General features: G+C 39.7%; 1 long non-coding RNA gene across 2 annotated transcripts in view; it reads right to left on the bottom strand.

Annotated features, from left to right (window-relative positions):
* Positions 1–911: 911 nt before the first annotated feature.
* The window catches only part of LOC142144383 (uncharacterized), a 55095-nt gene continuing 35005 nt past the window's right edge, over positions 912–21001 (bottom strand). The window contains exons 1-3 of one of the 2 annotated variants that reach the window (XR_012689695.1): positions 10351–11105; positions 8532–8965; positions 912–3749 (exon numbers count right to left, since the gene is read on the bottom strand). This is a non-coding gene — a long non-coding RNA (uncharacterized LOC142144383). Of the gene's footprint in view, positions 3750–8531; positions 8966–10350; positions 11106–11558; positions 11751–21001 lie in introns of those variants that run through there. The other variant, XR_012689694.1, reaches the window with a different exon arrangement.

Consider the following 21001-nt stretch of genomic DNA (forward strand, 5'->3'; position numbering starts at 1 on the left):
TCCATATCTGTCTGCACACATGAGTAGAAATCATAAGCCAACCACAGTCAGTGTTACACATTTTTGTTTCATTTTATTAAGAGTGGTATATACCACATCACACTCATTGCATCACCATAGGTTAGGTTTACTAAACCATAATGCTCAATTTAAAAAATGTCATGACTGGCAAAGTATGATGACTTTAACTCATGGGGTGCAGCTAAATGAGGAACATTGCTAAGAAATGGAGACACAGAAATGAACAGTACATTGTACTGCTTAAGCTGTAGTCGCTATAGCAAGGAAAAATAAGAAAAGAAAAAGTGCGACCTGCACAGAAAAAAATAATAATTTATTTGGGGTTTTTGGAGCAGTTTTGGATATCCAGTTATTAATTGTAATGTGAGTGACATTGTCCAATGGAACAGTAATTGTCATAAGCAATGTCTTGTTGGTAGTTCTCATTTTGCAAAACATATTTAAACCCTATACTTATTATATATTATACAAGCTAACCCGTGCATGATACTCATGCATTCTAGTCAAATCAAGCTACTTAAGGTGTTAAAAAGGTTCTGGTCATGCATTTGGGCCATAGCCCAGGCCTCAACCACCAACCATTCCCCACTGTCACCCCCGGCAACCACCAACCACTCCCAACTGTCACTTCTCCTTCAAGAAATATATATATATTTTTTTTAAATCTTTATAAACACTTTTAACAATTAACAAATTAAATTAACAAATTAGAAACATCTTAGTATACCAAATTTCAGCCCTTTCTGAATTTTTTTTTCCACACACACTAAGAATTTAGTAGGTCAGTGTATAACTCCACCCAGCAGGTGGCGCTGCAGCTTGGTTTTATTTTTTTCACACACACACACAGACAGACAGACAGACTAACACGCGCCACTAGACATTTATATATTAGATAATGTATTTTATAAAAAAAGTCTGCTGATAAATTGCCTACCCATAGGCATTTTTACTGTCCTATTGATATAGTTGTTGGTTCAAAATACCCAAAGGACTTTCAGATAGAGAGTCCAGAGCACTGGAAGCACAAAAACAACCACCTGGTCTGTCTAAAATGATTGCATTATTCCCTATTTATGACACATGCTAGCTTTCGCTTACCAATTATGCCACCACCATCTATCACAATTGACTTTAATCAGAGTTACCATAACCCACAATGTTCTCCCATGTTATTAAGTGTACTTTAATATGGAAAATACATTGACAATGCTTAAGATAAAACAATTAGCAAATGAGATACGAATACATAATGCAATGGTTTCTTGTAAAATAAAAAGGATAAAACACATAAATGTTTCTACTCACATATGAAGTTTCTGTTGCTGGGAGAAGCAGAAAATTGGTTACTCTTCAATATCAGATTGATTCCCCAAAAGTGAAGCACGGGGCAGCACAGTGGCTTAGTGGTTAGTACTTGTACCTCACAGAACTGGGGTCATGACTTTGATTCCCGACCATGGTCTTTTGGTAGTTTGTATGTTCTCCGTGTTTGCATGGGTTTCCTCTGGGTGCTCCGGTTTTCCTCCCACACTCCAAAAATACATTCTGGCAGGTAATTTGACTGCTGACAAAATTAACACTAGTCTGTGTGTGTGTTAGGGAATTTAAACTGTAAGCTTCAATGGGGCAGGCACTGATGTGAATAATAAATATTCTCTGTACAGTGCTATGGAATTGCTATATAAGTGATGATGATGATTATGATGACTGTTTCTTCTTCTGTTCTAAGATAGATGTTGGGTCAAATCCTTATATAGATTAGAGCTTTTAATTCTGAGCTTTTTGATCAGATTAGGACTGCCACCAGTTTTTCCAAAATTGATTTAAGAGTTGCATATAAACAGATTAATTTGAGCAGGGGTATAAAAAGAAAACTGCCTCTAATACTAAAGATGGTCAGTATGAGTAACTGGTCAACTGGTCATGCTTTTTGATTTATGCAATGCGCCAGCAGTTTTTCAAGACTTCATCAAATAAATTGTTGTATGGGTTATTTCACCAAAATGTTTGGTAGTCTATTTAATTTCCTCCTCCTGGGTTGAACATAATACCCATGTGAACATAGTTTTAGGAGAATAGAGGGAGAACGAATTATTTCCTAAATTAAAAAATGTGAATTCAGTTAGTGATCTATTCTGGTTGTCAATCTTTCCAATACTGCTTCTTGCATGGATTCTGTCAAGGTCAAGCTACTATTACATGTGCCAATTCTGCCAATTCCATTATGCTAATTTTTAAGGGATTCTTCACCAAAGTAGCCCCATTACAATTTTTACTAAGCAGGATTGTAACCCTGTAGAATGTCCAATTTAGGTCCTTTCAGAATTGGAGATTGTGACCACAACATTCATTTCTACACCAGTTCTCCAACATCTCAATATTAATTTTCCTTTTATCATTCCTGTAGATGCATCAGATGTAGAGGTTGGTAAACAAAGCAAAAGATGTTACATTTTGTTCCTTTTTTCCTAGGATATTGTCTACACAGATCATAATAATTTACAGTTGATTGAATCTCCCTAAATGTTAAACCATAGACAGGCATATTGGGCTCTTTTTTTGTCCAACAGTTTTGCAGCACTAGTTTGGGATATATATCACTTACTCATTTCCCCCCCACAGTCCCATTTTCCTTCTTCTTCCCACCTTCCCTCTAAGTCCACTCCAGCCTTGTTCTATAATCAGCCACTCTTCATTATATCTCTTCATCACCCCCTTTATCAACATATACATTATCCATCATCTCCTCTAATCCCCCCTCATCTGCTATATTCATCATTCCTCCACCTTTGTTATTCATCACCTACTTCGTTATCTCCCTTTCTCATCCACATTTATATTAATCATCATCCCCCTTCATCACCTCCACCATTGTTATTCATCACTCTCAATCCCTGTTATTCATTACCTTGTTCATTATTTGCCTTCATAACCTCCACCCCTGTTATTGTTACTGTTATTTTTTGTTTCAAGTAGCAGAATAGTCAGGTACAATCCAAAATAGTAGCAGGCGGCTATGGGGGTCACAACCTGTGGTCAGGGCAGGCAGCAGACAATGATTTAATCAATATACAGGCTAAGGTAAGTGCAGTTAAGAATGATCAATAAACTGGGTCAAAAATCCAACGACAACAAAACAATTGCAGATCGCAGGGTCTAAGAAAGCTAAAGCTATAACAGAAAATTAGAGTGTGCTTCTGAAATCCATATAAAGCTACCTGGATTCAATCCCAAAAGTTAATCATTCCAGTCCTTTCAGTAATGATTATTGATGCCAAACTCCTGAGTGTTAGGAAAATTAATTGAAGTCAAGATAAACAATGTAAACAGTGGAAATAGGCTGAGATATATTGAAATGCATCAATCTATTCTAACCTCCGTTCACAATCCTGACACATGCCCTATATTGTCTGCTTTTAAATTGTTACACCCCCCCTTAACCTATGTCCACCAATGAGGAGGAAGGGGGGTGTTACTACAATATGCAGTGAATGCTGGGTGCAGAGCTTAAAGCACTGATCGGTGCCACCTTGTCTGCTCAGCTGTGAATGAGACTCACAGCTGAGGAGGAAATCTTGATGCTGGTACCCCCAGCACTCCATGCCTTCAGGTGGCCGCCCATTCAGACCGTGAAATGAGCCGACTCTGCTAAGGAACAAATCCCTGTGGAGACTCCATCTTATCTCCTCTTCTTTCATGAACATCTTTGAACTTCTTGGTTCTTTCTGTAATGCATAAGTTTTGGGTCACTCTGTGGTTAATAATATTAATTTATTGCCTACATAATGTAGTGGCCTTCATTCAAAAGGAACACCAAATAATATGTTCTTGACTGTGAGATATGTGCTAGAAATAAGATTCCTAAAATTTCTATGGCGTTATTGCTTTTAGTTTGGCGGCCACCATCTTCCTTGTCCTGGCTGCAGTTGTTGCTGTCACAGGACCACAACTCTGGGAGGGCTGAATGATGAGTCCCTTTTCTCAGTAAAAACTATTTTTGATTGCTACCTGGATTGTGACCCTTCTGCTTGTGTACTTGGACTTTACTGTGGATTGCTGCCCGAATTTGATCTTTCTGCTTGGGTACCTGGACTTTGCTTTGTTTGTTGTCTGTATTTGAGTCTTTGCTCATGTATCTAGCTCTGCTTTTGTTTTCTGTGTGGACTGACCTCTGCCTGTATTCTCCGATTTACCTCAAGTTTCTGTAATTTACTACATCTACTGAGCCTGCATTTCATTTCGAAACCTGTCACAAGGCTATTCATGTTTATTATTGCCACTATTATACTACTAACGTGAGTTGTGAGGACAGTCAAGTACATAGCATTCTATGGAAACTGGGGTTGCTAAAAATAAAGACCTCCTCAAGACCAGTTCTAGTAATTTATCATGTGTACAGTGGTTCGTAATAAAATTCTCCCTTCTTGTCCATTACTTCCTTTATACATCCCCTTACAAATACTCACTAGACCCTGGACACATTTGTCTGTGGATTTTATTATTGAATTATCTCCATCTATGGGTATTTCTACACTTTTAGTAAAATTAGTAATTTTGTGCTTCTTAGTGGGTTACTATCTGCTAAGGTATTGGATTTCCTTTTTGTTCAGTATATCTTTAGACATCATGGGATTCAAGTTAATATTGTCTCTCTCAAGTGTTCACAGTTCTTATCCAGAATCTGGAGGTTTTGTTTGTTGTTTAGGGACTGACTTATCCTTATCTTATCATCTTCAGAGCAATGGCCAAATTAAATGTACCAATCAGTCTCTGGAGATACTAGGGCTAATATATTTTCGACCTCCAAGATCAATGGTCCGAATATCTATCTTGAGCAGTTTGCCCATAATAATTCAACACATACTATTAATTATATATCCCTTTTTTATGTCTATGGGTATCATCATAATTCTTTTTCATTCACTTCTCTGCAGACAAGCAATGTTTCTGTGATTATGCACTGCCTGGCAGAAGAAACAGGTATGGAATAAGGTCCATTGTTTTTGAGACATGCCATTTCCAAGTATAAGTTGTTTTCTGATCAACTGCATAAGGTGTTCTCCCAGTTGTAAAGTCAGAGATACAATCTGGCTATCTGCTAGAAATATTGAACTGTGGCAACTCTCTGCTAAGTTAGGTCCAAGATATATTGGACCCGATAAGATCCAAATCATAAAATTGGTTACTTTTCATTTAGATTTGCTACTGTGTATGAGGATTCCCATAGTATTTTATTTATTATTGTTGATATCTGTGATCCTACCTAGAACAGAAAAATAATTGCGGCTTGAGAACATGACTATGAGCTTGAAAGAATCTTAGATATTAGTCAGGTATGGGGTCTACTTAAGTACTTAATTGAAGGCCAGGCTGAAGTTCATTGGAATGAGTATGGAGCTGAAGAGAGGTATTGTGTTTTCCTGAGGTGAAATTTTGCATGAGCATAAGGCACATCTTTATGTTCTACTCTAAATCAAGCCTAAGTTTTTAGAACAGTTTTTCTATACATCAAATAATTTGTGGTACAGGGTGAGTGGGAAATTGGGTTTAGAACTAAGGCCATTGGAACTTCTACCTCCAAGTATCTAGCTAATCCAACATACCAAACTCTCACTGCAGCACAACTGACCTGCCCATTAATACCAAGCAGAACAACTAGTTTATTTTTGACATGGCTGATAAGCTATGAATTGGCCTGTGGGAACATCCCCTATTCATTAACTGCGACCTATAAGAAGGAAGATCCAGTTGTCATTTTGTGCTTTACCTCCAATAAGAGACTTTAACATCGCCAGAGTTTGCTGTTAAAGAGCAAGCAATTAGGCTAGATTTACTTAAACAAGGACAAACACTATTTGTGTTCAGGTGGTCTGCACACAAATATTGTATTCCTTGAATTTACAAACATGGATATTTTCATTTGAAGTTAACAACAGAGCTACAGTTCTGCTATATTACTGACTAGGGCACAACATATTTGTTACAAATGCAGTGCACATCAAAATAGCAGAAAAGCCAAGAGCACAATGTCTGTCACAGAACAAACAAAGTATTAATGGAGACATTAATCACCATCAAAACAATATTAGAAGTGTTGATAGCCAAAGAGAGTTTGGTTGACAGCTAGTGGCCGTAAACCTGTCCAAAAACTAATTTGATTACCGTCATACTAGCATCTGTGCCACTTACTAGGGTTCATTTTCTGATGAAATTAAGTAGACAAGTCACTCATGCGTATAATAGACATCTAAATCATGGTAAACATGTTGTTGGCAATAGAAAATGTTTAAATAACTGAAAGGGTGTTTCATTGGCTTGATATCAAGCCAATTAAAAATTAGGAGCTGGGTAAAATATATTTCAAATATACATTGACAGGAAGAAACATTTAGAACATTCTTTTCAGATCTATAGAACAATTGAAAACAAGTTTAGGAAAGAGGATAGATTTTGCTGAAAGTAGCTATTTCATTAAAAAAACAGCAAGGCTATAAAATAAAACCATTACATTTTGGATCAGGAAACTGTTTAAAAGTTGTAAGCAAAAGTTACATTTTTTTATTGCAGTTAAATAGATATAAATATGTAATTGATTTGTTCGCTCTTGTTCCAAAGCATAAAAACTATTTATTAACATGTGAGAGGAACACGTACTAAAACAAAAACAAATAAAGATTTTACAATAATAATCAAATGCATGGAAAGGGAAAAATTAACAGAACAAAAATATCTTACCAAGACTATCCTACACGGCTATTCTAGCAGAAGAGTTTCACTGGGATACTTTGCCTTCAAATGGTCAGGGAAGTACAATTTATTCACTGGGATATGGTCATAAATCAAATTATTGCCAACATCAATTTCAGGTACAAAAGTCATGTAAGGACAACGGTCATTGTTACAATGTTGATGTTAGGATAAGAACTAGTGAATTTAGCATAGACAAGAACAATAGAATTCTATACTAATAAAATACAATGTAGAATAGTGAGAGGTAATAAAGAATCTTTCACATCCCAAGTTTATGTTGAATCTGGACAAAGACTCAGTAAATGAATATTGGTATAGATTAAGCATATCTAAATTATAAGTTAGTACAATATGCGCTGTAATGTGGTTCCTATGTTAGAACCCGTTTCCATGTTGGTAGCTCTCATTAATACCATAGCCCTACTATCAGTGGTATTATTTTCAGTTGGTTGCTCTTCTTCCACCCTTCAACATAGCAGGAACATACCTGCAAAGCGTATAAATTATTAACAGGACACTAAATATAAGAATAAGGGGCCTGATTCATTAAGGATCTTAACTTGATAAAACTTCTTATTTCAGTCCCCTGGACAAAACCATGTTACAATGCAAGGGGTGCAAATTAGCATTCTGTTTTGCACATAAGTTAAATACTGACTGTTTTTTCATGCAACCCCTACATGCTTCTTTTAAATCTGTGTTCATACTGTGTGTTTACATATGGAGGAGGGGTAGATCTGTGAATACTGAGCATCTTGTTACGTGATAAAGTCATGATGCCGGGGACTATTTTCTTATGAAACTTACTCCCTTGGGGTTTGAAAATAACAATTTATAGGCTTTACACCTGCAGATATAATACACATCCTTGGGGAGAATATAGGATACAGAGTAACCTAGAATAGAGCTACATAAAGTTCTAGTAAATATACCCACACCCAAAGTCCCCATCTGTTCAAAACAAGTATTTGCTTGGATAGTTACTAGAATTTATCCTGTTTGCAATTTACCAAGAGACGCTTTTCTCATGTATGTCATTCTCTGGAAACCAGATATATCTTTGATAAGATTTAGCTGATTGATATCACTTGGTTTGAGCCTACCTACTTCCCAATAACCATGTTTCTTGGTGTTGGTGAAATTTATACATATCAAAGACCTGTCTACTGAGTAATGGTGAAGTTTCAAACTAGGGGATTTCCTAACATTATACTTTCCATCTGTTGGCCTTCCCTCATGTAATTGAATAACCTCAGAGACATTTAATGAAATGGGGACTAATTCTACATTGTCTTGTACCTGAGGTACATGGGAGCACACCCAGAAATCACTCTGATTTAAAACACTTCCCACTAAAGCATTTATTATTATTATTATTATTAATATTATTATTATTATTATTTATAAGGTGCCACAGATTGTGTAGCACCATATACAGAAGCAAGTAATAAATAGATGAGGTATTACATAGAAGTACCACAGATGAGTGTTAATAATGCTATGAGGACTCACACAGAGTGCAGCCAAAGACGTGACAGTACAAACAAGGGAGTCAGTAGACAGACATGGGACAATAGGTAGAGAGAACCCTACCCACGATAGCTTGCATTCTAGAGGGAGGGAAAGCATGACAGTGATATTGAGGATGTCTGTCAAAATCAAGGTTACAGTTAGATTGGCATCACTGGATGCACCTTTCTTTATTACTAGACCACAATATTTACAAATGCAGTACTCTTCAGACAATAACCCCTCACATTGTTTCCGAATTCCACGGTGGAAGATCGTTTATTGACCCCTGAGTTGAGTAGAGTGTGGGGCCGAACCGGGTGAACCATCAATTCATCCTCCACGTCATCAATCCCATTCTCAAAACTGATCTCCATGGCCTTGACATCACACTAAAAATTCTGTGTACTGCAAAAAAGAAATAATGATGCTCCATGGTAGAGTAATAGAGTCAGTCCATTCTCAGCTCAGGCTACTCTCACTGCAATTCAAATCTCTTGACACAAGCTCACAAGTGACGGTGTTGTTGTATCGACCTTTGCCTCGTCCAGAACCTCTTCCGGATTATTGACTCTCCTACAATTAGTGAAATGGATCCAAGTGTCTCTCTCTGTTACCTTCAAGGATGTGGTGCTGATCATCAACACTTGATATGGCCCTTCCTGATAGTCTACTGTACAACCTGAGTGCAAAAGGTTTTGGATCATTACATATTCTCCTGCTTCAATATCATGACAGTTAGTTCCTGGCATACCTGGAGACAGGAGTTTTAAACCTTGCTGCTGCTGTTGTTTTAGCTGTTTGCTCATTTTAATGAGATATTGGACAGTCACTTCACTGTTACTCTTTCCTACACTTATATCATTCTGGGGATCTACCATCAAGTATGGATCTTGACCAAAAAGTCTCCAAAGGTGACAGGTTAAGAGGTGGTTTAGGAGTGGCTCTGATGCTGTGCAGTACTAGTGGCAATGCTTTTGGTCACACTAACTCAGTCTAAGCCATCATTTTACTCAACTTATACTTAATAGTACCGTTAACTTACTCTACTTTCCAGCTGGCTTTTGGCCTGTAGGGAGTGTGTAATTTGGTATCAATGCCCAAAAGTTAACACATGGAATTTAGGGCACAGTTTATTTAAGAGCTTAAATCCCCATGCCCACTGCCTTGGTGTCATCATTGACTTCACCCTGAGCTTCACTTCAGAATCCCATTCCCTTTTGTTACCTTCTTCAAAACATTGCCAGAATATGCCCCTGTCTTACTCAGGACATTATCAAAATACTTATCCTTTCTCTCATTATCTCCTGCCCTCACTACGGCAACTGCCTTCCCTTCCTCTCACTCATCTATGCACACTTTAATCTGTCCCAAATAACACAGCAAGACTGATCTTCCACTCCCGCCATTCCACATCTACTGCACCACTATGCAAATCCCTACACTGGCTATCCATAGCATAAACAATCAAATTCAAGCTAATCACCCTCCACTTCAAAGTATTCACTAGTACCTATCCCATATGCATCTCTAACCTTGTTATAAAATACTCTCGGCCACACCCTCTTAGATCTACCTCTGACCCGTGTCTCTCACCCTTTCTGATTGTGATTTCTCACTACCACCTTCAAGCCATCTCCCTTGCTACTCCCCACTTATGGAACTCCTTACCTGCCTTCATTCCTTCAAGAACTATCTCCAAAGCCACCACTTCACTATAGCCCATCCTAACCCTATCTGATATTACCCCCCTTGGACACTACTAGCTACCATTCCTTGTCTTTAGCTTCTATTGTCTCAGCATTACCCTCTCTCTCTAGATTGTAAGCTCTCACTACCAGGTCCCTCTCTACACTTTGTATCATGCCTCCACCTTCACCATGAACCTCATAGGTCTTTATTTTATTTTTTTGTATGAATTGTTTTACAGACAATTTGACAGCGCAGAGTTTTGTGGGCCTTATAAAATAATGGAGAATGATGATAGTGGTTGTTTGCATATTTTTATTTTATGTTTTAGAAACTCTATGTTTATTTATTTATTTTTAAAAGTTGACAAAGTCTTACATGGCTTTAAACTGGCAGGCTGCTTTCTGTCAATAAGCTTGAGCATCCTTTGACAAGTATTGCCACAACTATTCCTTCAGCTTCTCCCCTAGTCAAGAAACTGAATCTGCAGTGTTTTTTCTTCTCCTATAACACATACATATTCCTTGATCTTTTCCACCTTTATCGTGTATGCTTTCAGTCATGGAAATAATTCTGACAGATGTTGATGCTTCTGACTGTCACACCAACAGAACTGTCTGCATCTGTAATTGTTTGTCACATCATGCATTGTTAGCTAGAGTTTGCAGACATGCAGTGAATCCCATACCCCAGCGCTTATTCCAATCTGGGGACTCAAAATGCAAGAAGGCACGTCACCCGCTTAGAAAAAAAACACATTTTGGCACGGATTGAATCATTGAAGTGCAGGACATACCTGAGGAGAGTGTTATTAATAAACCTCAGTGCTCTGCTGCCAACACGGGCAAGCTCTTCATTTTGTGTCTATTTTTCTCCTATTGGTCCACTCAAAGTCTTCATTTGTGGGGATTCGTTCTTCAGGTACTGAAATACACTTGTCTCCACTGCTGGCATGCCAAACCAGCTTCTCCCCTTTGATTACCTGCAAAAAAGATCTTTCCCTTCTCTCTTCTTCCAGTTTGCACTACTCATGTAATAAGAGAAAAACTACAAAACACTTTAACAAATGATTAATAAAATCAACCAAACTTTAAAGTTAAAACTATTAAATAACATCAGCTAATAAACCTTAAATTATTATAAATAAACTCTGAAAAACAAATCAACCAATTAACTGTAACACAAATGAGCTGATTGACTATAAAACTATAATTTCAAATTAAATAATTAACTATTAACTTATCTACAACAAAAGAAGAAAATGAGTATGCAAGAAACAAGAGAACAATATTGGGGCATGTGTGTTTCTGCATGTGTCTGTTAGGTGCATCGCTGTGTCTAGAGTGTTTTGTCATGGAATATTAAACAAAACAAATTCTGTACAAAAAAAGGGTCTGTTTGTAAGATGTATGTGAGTTCTGGGTGAGAGTGTAAATCAAATAAAAAACAGTGATAAAAGATTAAATGAAATATAAATAAAAGAGATAAGAATAAATAGTAATAAAAAATGAAACAAAGTGTATCAGCTAATATTTGCTTTGGATGAAGAATGATAAAATATTTTAAAGACAGCTCAGATCACCTACCTCTCTTTCCAAATCTCAAAACCAACTAACAGACAGAAGATCTCAGTTATAAGAATGGGCAGTCTCACAATTTTGTTTAAGTGTTCAAGATGTTCATGAATTTTTAAACTGAGTGACGTTCACAAGCTGATCCATTTGCCATAAAACACTGATATGAAGACTTTCCTCTAGGTAGTTTTAGGTATTTTGAATCTGTAATGTAAAATTAAACAGAAAAATGTAGCATATCCCTTTATATAGATGTTAGTTCTCTTTAATAAAAATACATGTGAATAGTACATAGCATAAACCAAAATTAGAATATCTTCTTAACATTGACAGATCATTTCATTTTGGAAAGATCTGTTTTCACACCAGTCAAGACTTCACTAGGGAATAATGTGTAGACTTCTTATTGCCAGAACAATTTTTCACCCAATTTACTTCTAAATGATGACTAACCTCAGGTCTTCCCACTGAGAGGGATTTTAGCTATGATTAATGAGAAGTGTTTTACCTTCCCCACTAGAGGAAAGTCCCATCTGCGGCAGGCACAGGTAAAACAGATCAGCCTATGAGAACACAATGTATGCGACTGTCAGTTTCTCTTATATTTCAGCATTTTTCTGGGATGTGGACGGTATGTCACTTGGAGACATCATTATTGTATTTACATGGTAATCATTGAAATTGTGAGTGATACCCAAGTTGATGGAGAATGATGAATCCACTTTGCTTTTATTTTTCTTATCTATTATTCATTGACTTCAATTGCATATCATGTGCTAAAATGTAATGTAATTAAATTCGTTATTGTTAGGATTTGCTTTAAATGTACGTGGATTAACAAGAGATGGTACCAAATTTTAGACTGACTGATTTTTAAAGTGTACCATTCTTTTACCGCCATTCTTTTAATGTTTGGTTACAATCATGTGATAAAAAAAATCACTATCATAAACATCAGCATTTTAAATGTCATAAGATAACTTAGCTGAGACGTGCAAACAAATAAAAGGTTGGTCACTGTAGCAGGGGACAACGAATACAGTGAAAGTAGAGAAATCACACATACAAATTGGTGAGTATGAGTTTTGCAACTATTTAGCATGGTTATATCAAAAGTATCTTACAAAACAACTAAACACAAACTAAATTCAAATGGTATATACATTTCTATAAATATGCTGTTCCATATTACCAGACTTCTCCTAATAGTTTTGCTAAAAACGTAATATTAAAAGGCACAACCAAAGTAATTGGCGATTTCAAAACTGCCAGTGGTTTAGTCCAAATTGCCAGAAAAACCACTGGAATAATAACAGATTTTTTTTAAACCTGCTTCTGGAAGGCTAGGTAGCTCAAATAGCATGCTGTTTGAGCTATGTTGTCACTTGTAATATAAGAGGAAGCACCATTAACTTATGATGTATGGTGGAAGCATTTTATATTGATTAGGGGGCAAAATTTATAATGAAATTAAGGGGGCAGTTTTATTTGACAGCTACCAGGGGCAACAATTACATTTGATGGGGGAAACAGGATGGGGTCATCATTTACACTGCCTGCTTGTGGCACTACAAGTGTAAGAGAGCCCCTGCATGGTGATTCGAGGGTCAACATAGTTTCTTGTCATTCCCACAAAGAAGATGTGACTAGTGGGTCACATTCTTTGGAGGGAAGCAATTAGCTGCTTGCTTTTTGTGAGCATCCGCCAGCTACATATCACAAGGTGAAAATGCACAATGAACACTGATAACTGAAACATATGAGGATCTGCCGTAATACCAGCTACAGAGATAGGTGGCAATGCACCATGAACACTGACAACTGCACATTCTTTTTGACTTACTGCAATCAGCATTTTGCTAAACATCAAGTAATTTAGGGCTAAGAGACCTCATATATATGAAGCATTTATAAGCCCCTCACTCCTACCACTCTTTGCACAAGTAAAGTTGGAATTTTAATTTAATTTCAAAACAAAACTAAAGGAGTCTTGTTTTGTTTACCTGTTTATTGACTTTTGCTTCATCCTTCAAGATACTACATTTTCTAATTCATTGACTTTGGCTAAGTCTCTCAGAATCCTATCTTCTCCAATCCATCGACTAGCTTTGTCACTCAGAACTAATCCTCTCCGGAAAAAGCAGCTTGTCTGTTCATTGTGTATCTCGGATTGCTACCACAGCCACCCCAAGTGGTTTTCTCACTGTGACATTTTGCCCTCTTACTTGATCTGTTAGTAACATTCTCCTTTCTCTGGGCTTTAGGGTTGCCTCTCAGACTCCGAGTCACAGGAACCATGATAAGCTTCTACTCAAGAGACCATCTTTGGAGTTTAGAACTTATAAAACTGTCGAAATTCATAAATATCAAAGTAATATCAGTACAATATGTTATTTTCATGTGTGTAGTAGATCTAGAAGTAATTGTTTGGATCAGCAATTAATCCATTTTGAATTCAAAGTTCCTTATTGGCCAGTGTAGGAGTGAATTACAGATGCCCTCAATACTCATCTGTGATGATTAAAATATGAAGAGAAACTGTTGCATTGCTGTTTCTAGTATGGGCAAACTGTATATTTGCAGAGCAACGTGATTTGTATGTTTTTCCATAAAAAAAAGCATATATTATATTTGCTATAAAAACCCTATATGTAGCATATATAGAGTGTGCCAAAGATTCATCAGCAGTGGCCAAGCACTTTGTCACCCTGCACTTCTATAGTTTTACTAGAATGTTTAAAGCCTTTTTCTTAAAATGTAAGTATAACAAAGGAAAATTAATCAAACTATTAGTTTGTATTTAATAATCTAATATCGAAAAGTTTATTATATTTATTAGTTAAATGAACAAATTTACAACTTTTAGCCACACCTGCTAATTTGCACAGCAATAACTCTTAATTTCGCTTAATCACTACATGTAGCAACACTTCCCAATGTTGGCAACTATGCAGCTTAAACCTCCTGTCTACCCAGTCAGTAAAAAAAACAAAAAACTGTTTCACGGGAGCTCCAAGCATTCTATGTAAAGGACCAGGTCTGATGACTTTATCTGCAGCTTTGCCTGTTAGCAATCTTCTTTGTTTGCTATTTTTTAATGTGTCCAATGTGAAGCATTTTGGAATAGCCACACCCAATATGTTTGATTCTGGAATTGAGTTGACGGTCATTAATCTTTTTGATGTGTAACCCCCTGTCACTGTGTGTAGTGTGGGGTGCAAAGGGTACACATTGCATCTCCTTCTCACGCCCTGGCTAGCTGATGGGTGTAAATGACCAGGGCGTCCCTGCACATGCAGGTATTTCTTTGTAAGTAGTGGGACACAAGTGACGTCACTTTGTGGTGCAGTGCAATGAAAATCAGAATAATTTGGGCGCCAGACCATCTCTATCACAAACTGAACTCTTTATTTACACTCCTCTTCTTTCAGCACGATAATCATAATGGTTGCAGCAATAAAGAAATATGTATACAGCTCCTTACAGCTGAATGTAATATACTAGGTACTGGTGGGTACAACATATTTATTACTGCTGAATATTTTGGACACTTTTCTATTTTAAGAATGCTGACATTAATATGCTGGGTACTGGTGGGTATAATACTTTGGTTCACATAGAGGCCAAATTAATGTGTTCTTTGTCTGAGAAACATCTGAATTTTTGTGACAATTTGTTCATAACTGGCACGGGCGTATCTACCAAGGTAGCAGTTTCCACAAGCCCCATCTGCCTGCCACCAGTGCTGCTCCGGTCTTTGCTCTCCCCTGACTTTTCACGATGTGAGGGGAGAGTGTCCCTAAATACTGTGGGAAACTAAGAGAGGGCCATCCAGCTCGGAGGAAAAGGGTTTGTTAAGTATTCTGATGCTGCTTGAGTTTTTTCCATTGTTGGTAGTGGCTAGTTGTAGGATAACTGAAGGATATGGGTGTGGTGGTGCCCTTTACAAACAAAATGTGAGTGGTTGGTGTAGTTAACTTGACAACAAGATCACATCCAGTGGCACTTCTAATTTAGATGTTTGTGTTGATGTGTCTGGAGTGAAACATATGGTTTTGAGTTAAGTATTGGAGAACTCTGGTCCCTGATGGAGGCAGTATAGGTAGGCTGGTTCAGGAGCCTGGCAACACAAGGGGGGAATTCAGCGTTACTATAAAAAGTAATGCGGCCTGTGCACTATTACTGATAGTACGGTAATGTGTGCGTAATTGCCATTAATACAGTAATTTCAATGCCGGATTTTTGCTCGCGGCTCCCTGAGCTGCGAGCAGAAATCTGTGTTAAAAACACCATATTAACAGTAATAAGTTTACTGCAGCGGTATTCTGTGGGTAATTGATTTGCCCCCCCTGGAAAGAATAACCTAGTATCTTGTCTATTTGGGCTGCTTTTGTTCTTAGAGGGGTTTACCGAACTCTCATCATCATCATCATCATCATCATCATCAGCATTTATTTATATAGTGCCAGCAGATTCTGTAGCGCTTTATCATGTTTTGCCTGAAGCTGGTTTTGTTTTAAATTTACGGAAGCAGGGTAAGGCTAGGCACACACTGGAGAATTGTCCAACCAATCTGTTATTTACAACGATTGTACCTACAACTAAAGGTCTCACTGGTCGGGCAATTCATGCATACACACTACACACGATTTACCTTCAAATCTGTACTCTTCATCTGGTTCTATAGTCGTTTAGAGAATGTAAGCACAATAGGCATTCATTCCTGTCACACTCATTAACCAGTCTTGTTATAGCTATCCACATGTCATAACGAATTTCATTAGCTTCTGTGACTCTGAAAGGAAATATTCAGTCTCAGAATGAACAAATGAATGATTCCATCTACAGCACTCTCTACATTTAGTCACTGGGACATGTTTATTGCCGGCATCCGCTGAAAAGACCATGACTCTGTAAAACTCTATTAAGATAGACCAACCAACCAAATGAAAGACAATCGCCACTTTGGCACGACTGTCGTTCATCATGGAATTATACACACTAACGCGATATGTGGCCGAGCAGTCGTTTGTCAAGGTAAGCCAGCAACGGAAAAATAGGGACCCGCTTCACCACACATCCGACTCCGGCCAATCAGCGGCCAGCCCCTTCACCAGCCCCTCCTCCCCCACCACACGATCCTACCCAACAAAAGACCCAAACATTAACTAACTACCCCATACCCATAGGTAAACGAAAGAACGCACTGCACCCTAATCTCCATCTACGTAGCAACCCACGGTTACACCGTCCAGAGACCACACACGCATTTATATCTAAGTTAAATCATCATCTTAGCCACAATAAAAACTCTCATACCCGCCCACGTCCAATCCCCACCCCCAGCATCTAGCTAATAAGAACTCCCCAACGATAATATCATTAATACACCACAACCAATACATAGGTCACCAATCCGATAACAAATTTGGCATATAAATATCCCAATACCATAATAAATTAAATAAAGAATCCAGCATGTCACGGAGCGGCCAGCCAACACCCGGCAATAACGTCCAGCTCACTAGCGCTACAAGGTCCATTAAAAACTTCATGTATCGCCACCTAAAAGCCCCCAGCCTAACACTTTAAACTAAAAACTCCGTAATTATGGCTCCGTTTAAACAACTAACCCGACAAATTAATAGCGCCACCCCCCCCCCTCCCGCTCTCCCGCTTTTTTCAGCAAACCCTCCAGTATAAAAACACAAGCACACAATGAAGACACATCCCTGACGAAGTCTAAGGACGAAACGCGTTGGACCCCACACACCCCAAGAAGCGACTACCTGAATACTCACCTCTACCCTGGAACCACACCTTACAAAAATCTCCAGGAACAAAGGTGTCACTCACCGTACCGTGAGTGCCTCTTCCCGGACATTTAGGAACCGTGGCCGTCCTTCATCCTGAGGGTCTGCGCATGCGCAGCCCTTTCCTATACTTCTGTGTATGTCCCTTTAACTCAATTGGCAGATCAGGCAACACTCCCTATATTAAGCACCTGTGGTCAACACCACGTTGCCTGATCTTGGAGTCTCATTCCCTATGAGTCTCTGAAGGTGTTCCTGTATTCCTCGTGTTTTCAGCGCTGCTGATTCCTGTGGTTTCCAAACCACTTCTACCTCTGTGGTTTCCAAACCACTTCTACTACTGTGGTTCCCATACCACTTCTACCATCAACTATATCATCGTGACTGTTAGCTGATTCCTATCCGCTGCCTCCGTGCACTACAGTCTTCCAAACCACTTCAACGCTATTACTTATTATTGTGACTGTTTGCTGATTCCTATCCGCTGCCTCCGTGCACTTCAGTCCTCTGATCCACATCATCGCTATTATATTTCACTGTGACTGTTTGCTGGTTCCTACCCGCTGCCTCTGTGCACTCCAACCGTTACTTTACATCCACTCACCTGTTCCTCATCAAGTCAGTGAGCTGATTCCTATCCGCTGCCTCCGTGCACTACAAGCCTTCAGCCTGCAACTCGCCTGTGTTCATTATCGTGACTGTTAGCTGTTGTCTATCCGCTGCTTCCGTGCACTACAGCCTCCAGCCTACAACTCGCCTGTGTTCATCATCGGGATTGTTAGCTGATGTCTACCCGCTGCTTCCGTGCACTATAGCCTCCAGCCTACAACTCGCCTGTGTTCATCATCGTGACAAGTTAGCTGATTCCTATCCGCTGCTCCTGTGCACTGCAGTCTCTTCTCAGCTCTTCTGTGTTTCCTCGAGACTGCTGCTCTCATTGCCATTTGCTACTCTCCGTGATCAACAGCTCCTGGTCTACTCTGCTATCCCGTGTGCCATCGCTACTGACAACTATTGGTTGCTACTGGTGACCTCCGTGTACCGCAGAGCCCTGCTGCTGCTGACCGCGCTATCATCCATCTACTACTATCCGCTCTCCACGCCTTCACGTGTCCCGCAGGTCTACCCTCCTGTCTGCATTGGATTTATATTTCATCTACTACTCCTCTGCTGGATCATCTCCACTCTCCTGGGTTCTGCGTGAGTCCAGTTCCACGTGTTATTGATTCCTGTGGATTCGTGTCCCTGTTGGTCTACTTATCTGTGCGCTGCACCTACTGACCGCTGCCTCAGGTATCCTGGGACTTCTCATCCAGCCGGCCTCCTGCCGCTCAGGTATCCCTGCACTCCTATTTGACTACCTGCTTCTGAACCACGGTATGCATACTTCTCATTGACTGTGCTGGTGTATTGCATATCTTGCTGGACTGTGTTGGTTCTCCTCTGGAGTCTGCTATCCGCTGAGTCTATTGCCATCATTGACTGTGTTAACTTGTGCTGGACTACTTCAAGAGACTTCCTATATTTGCAGATCTGTTCAGTCATTTATATATATATATATTGTGCATGTTACTGTGGATCGTATATAAGGTGCCTGTGTATATCCTGTGTTGCAGTCTCTCCCCGTGCACCTCCTCACATATATATTCAGTGGTACAACTTGCTAGTAGCAGACCACTGATCCCTGTTTCCAGTATCACCTGTTCCAGTATCCTCTCACATAGCAGTGGTACAACTTGCTATCGCAGACCACTGACTCCCCGGATACCTCCACTTGGATTCCATTCCTTCACTCAGACAGCGGTACAACTTGCTATCCGCAGACCGCTGACTCTCATCACCTCCTCGTTTCTGTTGGACATTCCTCCTCACTATAGCAGTGGTACAACTTGCTATCGCAGACCACTGACTACCTACACGTGTCCTTGTCCTACAGTTCCTCGTGTACTATTACCTCCATATTACCAGTGCTGCTAGTCATAGACTTTCCTGAGCATCTCATCATCTGCTGTTTCCTGTTCCGTGATCACCCCGCTACCAGAGTACCCTGTTACCATCTACATTGCTCTGGTAAGCCTACCACCTGGTGATCCCTGGGTAAAGACTCCTAGTGCCCGTGACAGTAAGATCAGGCCATGACAGACCCAGATACGGAACCTACAGCCAAAGAGATGCTGCAGCATCTGGTCAGCCGTGTACAGCAACAGGATGCCCGCCAACAGCTGTTACTTCAGTGTTATCAATCGTTAACCTCCCAAGGAACATCTGGACAGACAGTGACAGCTACTACTGAGGCTCCTGTGCTTTCCTCCGTTTCCCCAGTGCCATCCCAGGTGTCTACAGCTTCTACGCTTCACCTGCCTACTCCGTCAAAGTACGATGGGGACCCCAAAACTTGTAGGGGTTTCCTTAACCAATGTTCAGTCCATTTTGAGCTCCAACCTCAAAATTTTTCTACCCATCGTTCCAGAGTGGCCTATCTTATCTCTTTGTTTTCTGGACAAGCCCTGGCTTGGGCCTCCCCTCTGTGGGAAAGAAACGACCCAATATTGCAAGATAGTGCCAAATTCATTGCTACATTTCGAAGTGTGTTCGATGAACCAGGTCGTGTGACCTCCGCTGCTTCCAGCATCCTCCGTCTGCGACAAGGATCTCATACAGTAGGACAGTACGTCATTCAATTTAGGATCTTAGCCTCTGAACTTCAGTGGAACACTGAAGCTCTAGTTGCCGCCTTCTGGCAGGGGCTCTCCGATAAAATTAAAGATGCACTGACTACCCAGGAGTTTCCTTCGTCACTTGAAGATCTGATCTCTCTTTGCCATCGTGTTGATATGAGATTTCGTGAAAGAGAGGCTGAGAAAACAACTTCGGCTAAAACACCTCTTCGTTCTAACCCTCAATTTCGTCCAGTTTCACCCTCTGTGATTCCCATGGAGATAGGACGTTCCAAATTATCTTCAGAGGAGAGGAAACGAAGAGTAAAGAATAGACTCTGTATCTATTGTGCCGATTCCACTCATATGCTCAGCTCTTGCTCTAAGAGATCGGGAAATGCCAGGCCCTAACTAGTTCTGGAGAGGTGAAGTTAGGGTCCCTGGAGTCCTCTCCATCGTCCATGAAATCTAAAGTCTGTGCCTTTGACGTTACGATTTCCTGTGCTACCAAAACCTTTGAGTCACAGGCATTGATTGATTCCGGAGCAGCAGGAAATTTCATTTCCAAATCATTAGTAAATCAATGGTCTCTACCTGCGATTACCTTAAAAACACCCATTACTGTGACGGCTATAGATGGATCACGTCTCATCAACGGTCTCATCACTCAGAGTACGTCTCCAGTAACCCTTCAGATTGGTGCCCTGCATCATGAAGAAATATCGTTTTTAATCCTTCCTGTTACGACAAGTCCAATTGTCTTAGGCCTTCCATGGCTTCAGTGTCACTCTCCCCAGATTGACTGGCGCACCCCTCAAGTCACGTCTTGGGGGTCTGAATGTCACCATCGTTGCCTTTCCCAAGTCATTCCTCTCAAAGTACAGCAATCTTCCATCTCATCTACCTCACCGGGACTCCCTCCTCAATATGCTTCATTTACCGATGTTTTTGATAAAGCTCAGTCTGAACGTCTTCCTCCTCATCG

This window comes from Mixophyes fleayi, chromosome 3 (assembly GCF_038048845.1).
Source record: "Mixophyes fleayi isolate aMixFle1 chromosome 3, aMixFle1.hap1, whole genome shotgun sequence".
In the NCBI taxonomy this organism is placed as follows: domain Eukaryota; kingdom Metazoa; phylum Chordata; class Amphibia; order Anura; family Limnodynastidae; genus Mixophyes; species Mixophyes fleayi.